A 5,232-nucleotide genomic window follows, 5' to 3' on the forward strand; every position below is an offset into this window, starting at 1 on the left:
GAAAATTTGGAGCAATTTTGGTCAATTTTGAACTTTTTTTTTGCTAAAAACAGGTTTTTGCCCTCAACGCGTAGCGCGCCGCGCGCTACCCTTAAGTTGGGGAGGTCCATTTCACAAAAACTCAGCATTTTTGGATTTTTCATGACAAATTACACTTGCTCAGCCACTGCCAAGACATTTCATGGAGATTTGAGCCCCCAAAAGGTCAAAAAACAAGCAAAAAATGACCTTCTGCCACTTTTTGGACACACAGGAAGCAGTCTTGGGAGATTGCATTTTTGGAGGGGCAAATGGCCACGAAATTGAGAAATTCCACTTGGGCTGGAGAGTAAACATCCAAACCTTTCCAACAAGCCCACTTGTGCCTCATTTGGATGTAGGGAAGTGCCCCAAAAGTGGGCTCAAAGGCGCGCTATGCGTTGAGAAATGGCACGCTACGCATCAGGACATTTTCTCAATTTTTCACCTTCAGCTCAGGAAAACGCAGCATTTGACCAGTTTTGACTTTTTTGTGGGATTTTTCATCCTCCTTGATGTAATTGATGTAATTTCATGTTGACATGACACTTTTTTTACCTATTCTAGAAGATTCATTCATAAAATGGCAAAAAATTAATGAATGAATTGGTTTCCTAGCTTATAGAGGCAAGTTGTTTTGATTGCCTAGATTGTAGTGCTCAATTTAGAATTGGTTGAAACAGCTCCTAGGATGATAAGCTCGACCCCTAGAGGCAAGGAAATGTGTTAGCTTGCCTATATTATGTACTTTCTTAGTCATTTTCATGGTTGGACTCTTGAGGGATAAGCTTAGACTGTATTACTCTTTGTATCTCTGCAATTTTGGCAAAGGAAGGACCAGGGTTTTGCAGCACTATTTGGGATTCCTGTGGTGATTTGTGTTGATGGTGTGTTTCTCTCATGTACTTGTAAGTTTGTTATGTGTATCATTTTCCTACTCTTCTCTTCTGCAAATTAAGTAAATGAAGTGTTAAGGTACAATTCATGGTTTCTATGCTCTGCCTTTAAGTTTGCTTAATATCTATGTTTTCATCTGTTTAAGGAGAACTCTCGATGGTTTCTTTCTCTCCTTAACTCCTCACCGATCAAATCTATCCATTCACTTATTTCAAAGGCATCAAGACAATCTCCTACCTTGCCCCAAAAAAACCTCTGCAAAAACTGTGTCTCATCCCCGCACCCAAAATTATCGTGCTCAGTTTTCCAACAAAACCCTAAAACATTTAAAATAAAATTTTCCTATCAGTTTACTAGCCTAAAATCAGTGTTCTTTAGTGGTCATCTCAGCCCTTTGAAAACCTTTTGCCGAGATAGACCCGGAGAGAGCCCTCTCCTGTCCCCGTAGGGCTAGCTACGAGGCTAAGTGGTTTGATGTTGCCTTGAATTTTGTCTTTTTCAGCCTGAGGCCAAATTCAAGCGCTAACAAGATAGACATAGATGTCATCGATAAATGGTTAAATCTGTTAGAGGGTTATTTTTATGTTCATGATTTTTCTAGTTGGGAAAATATTATTTTCGCTCTTCTCAAAGCAGCCACCCACATCAAAGACTGGTGGGAAACCTAATGCGAGTAGAAGGATGAAAGTACAGGCTCACTATTTTCGGCCACACCCACTTGGAATTCATTCCAGGATGCCATCAAGGAGAATTACTACCCTGTCGGAAGCTATGAGGATCAATACATAAAGTGGACCATGCTACGGTATGGAAGGGACCAAGATGTGACAGAGTTTACCATTATTTTCCATACCCTTCGCACAAAGTTGGGTATCAAGGATTCAGAGCAGCGTTTGGTACTCAAATACCATGGCTGCATACACAGGTACATCCAAGAAGAAATAGAATTCCTGAACATCTCCTCGCTTGGCATTACATACCGATATGCCGTCAGGGTCGAGAAAAAGTTTAAACAGAAGAAGCAAGACCTTGGATCTGTGAATTTGAAGCAAGGGAAAGGTGCCCCCAAACCACAGAACAAAGGACAAAGCTAAGGCAGGGTGGCCCAAGACAACCTGCCAAAACTACAAGCAAAGAACAGCGCCGCGAAGCCAAAAAAGGACACGGGAAAGTGGTGTGAGTTCCATAAGAGCTCCACTCACAACACAAGTGAGTTTCGGGCCAAGCAGTCACTAGTGGCTAAGCTAAAGGTTTCATAATCAGATGTAGGTTCGACTCTGAGTAAGAAATTGACAAGGGGAATGACAAAGGGAAGCAGATTGTCAATGCGGAGCCCAATGCCACTATTGCTACCATGAAGATCCAGAAGGAGGAACCCAAATATCCAAAGGAGGAGGAGTGTCTCTTCCACTCCCAAATGTGGGTAAAGGACTCCCTGCTACAGTTCATTGTTGACATCGGGAGCCAAAAGAACCTCATTTCGGCAGAGGTCGTGAAGCAGCTAGGGTTACCGACCACAACACATCCACAACCGTACACCATCGGGTGGCTTCACCAAGGACAGGATCTCTGCGTGAACCAGCAGTGTCGCCTTCCATACAACATCAAGCCCTTCACGGATGAGGTATGGTGTGACATTTCTCCCATTGAAGTTTGTGATGTATTACTAGGACAACCATACTTGTGGAAGCGACATGCTGTGTATGAATCAAGGCCCCATGCTGTTATTTTCACTTTGGGAAATAAGTTGTACAGGGTACCGAAGGTAGAACCACCTATCGACATCTCTTTGGTCACTACAAAACAATGCAGTAAGCTCATTTCCAAAACTGGGAAATTTGTTTTCCTAATGATACGCCCTCAAAAAAAGAAGAAGACAGTGGCCATGCCCTCCAAACAGGGCCCCTTTGCACAACAACTACAGATGGACAAGGTCGTGAAGGAGTATGAGGACATATTCACCTCCCTCATAGGGGTTCCTCTACACTGTCAGGTCAAGAAATCCATCGATCTAACCCCAGGTGCGCCGCTGCCCAATGGGCCAATCTATCGGCACTTCGTGCTAGAGAATGATGAAATCAAGAGACAGATTCAGGAGCTGCTGCAGAAAGGTCACATCCATCTGATTTCATCACCCCATGGGAGCCTGATCGTGTTGGTACAAAAGAAGGATGGGACTTTGAGACTCTATATTGACTATCAAATGATGAACAAGATCAATGACCATAATAGGTACCTGATCCCACGGATTGATGACCTCCTAGACCAACTGAAGGGGGCGAAATATTTCAGCGAGATCGATTTGAAGCCAAGATATCACCAGGTACCAATCGAACCCTCCAATGTGTGGAAGACTGCCTTCAAATCCAAGGAGGGCCTTTTCGAATGGTTGGTTATGCCTTTCGGATTGACGAATGCTCCTGCAACCTTTATGAGGTTAATGGATGACATCTTGTAGCCATTCACCAACTCATTTGTAGTGGTATATTTGGATGACATCCTGATCTTCAGCCAGAGTTGGGAAGAGCACATCCACCACATCTGACAGGTTCTCCAAACACTGTGGCAACACAAGTTATGTGCCAATTTGGAGAAATGCACTTTTTGCATGACCCCGGTTTAGTATCTAGGATACATTATTGATGAATAGGGGGTGCATGTGGATCCATCCAATATCCAATTCATTCGGGATTGGCCATCTCCAACCACTCTGACAGAGCTCCGCAGCTTTCTAGTTCTTGCCAACTTCTACACAGGTTCGTGTTTGGATTTTCTCATATCACTTGGCCCTTGAGTAAAGTCACCAAGGGAGGAGAGAAAGAAACATTCTTTTGGTTTGAATCTCAACAGAAGGCATTCACAGAGTTGAAATATATCCTCTACTCGACACCAGAGCTCGCATTACCATACTTGCAACAACCATTTGAGGTCGAGACAGATGCCTTTGACTATACTATTGGGACAGTCTTTACTCAACACGGGCATCCAGTGGCATATCATAGTGAGACACTTCCAAACACAGTCCAGAAGTATCCCACTTATGACAAAGAGATGTATTCCATTGTGCAAGCCTGCTGACAATGGAAGCATTACATTTTGGGGAAGGAAATGGTCATCCACACAAACCACCGACCCCTGCAGTTCATACAAACCCAAGGGAAATTGGAGAATGATCGCCATCAGAAGTGGTCCACATACCTACAACAATTCCATTTGAATATCAAGTATAAGAAGGGTAGCACCAATAATGTTGCAGATTGCCTCAGTCGACCAACGATCATGGAATTAACCACCGTGCTCAACTCTTGTGGGCACGAGACTTCTAATTGGCCACTTCTCTAAAAAAGTGACCCAGAGTTCGACCACACATACCAGACACTCTTGGAGGGTCAGCATGTTCTAGATTTTCACCTACAGGATGCCTTGTTATGCCACCTAGGTCACCTTTGTGTTCCTTCAAGCAAGCGTGCCAAGATGATTTTGGAAGCACATTACAATCGGGCTACTGGGCATTTCGGGGTCGAGAAAATAGTGGCAATACTGTAGAAGTATCTCTATTGGCCGAATCTTCGACAGGATGTCAGGAAGTACATCAAATCATGCACTGCATGTGCAATTGCCAAAAAGACAATCAAGGAGCAAGGCCTCTATACCCCACTTCCTAACCCGAGTCGACCTTGGGAATCCATATCCATGGATTACATGTTAGGCCTTCCTTCCACTAAGCATGGAAATGATTGTGTTTTTGTGGTCATTGATGGGTTCTCAAAGATGGCCATTATGGCAGCCTACAAGAAGAATATCACAGTAGAATCCACTACTAAACTCTTCTTTGAATGATTGTGGGTACACTTTGGGATCCCACAGTCTATCATCTCATATCGGGATAGAAAGTTCCTTAGTACATTTTGGTCTAGTCTCTGGTCAATGCTGGACACCAAACTCACTAAGTCCACAGCCTTCCATCCTCAAACTGATGACCAGATAGAGGTTGTCAACAGGATGATCATACACATTCTGTGCATGTACAACTCAAAGCATCCACACACATGGGACGAGAGCCTCCCTTATGTTTAGCATAGCTACTACCGAGCTCTCCACAGCTCGACTGGCCACAGCCCTTTTCAGGTCGGCTTGGGATTCCAGCCACTATGTCCCATTGATGCGGCCATGCCATTTGTAGCTACTCACGCAGATTTGGCTCATGTCCAGTCCGAAACAGATAAGGTAAACAGTTTCATTGAGCACATCCAACATATTCGCCAGCAAGTCCATGAAATTTTGGAGAAATCAAATGCCAAGTACAAGCAGTGACAT

The sequence above is a fragment of the Pinus tabuliformis genome, chromosome 4_2 (assembly GCF_031772625.1).
Source record: "Pinus tabuliformis cultivar Carrire ecotype Pingquan chromosome 4_2, CPIR1, whole genome shotgun sequence".
Lineage (NCBI taxonomy): Eukaryota > Viridiplantae > Streptophyta > Pinopsida > Pinales > Pinaceae > Pinus > Pinus tabuliformis.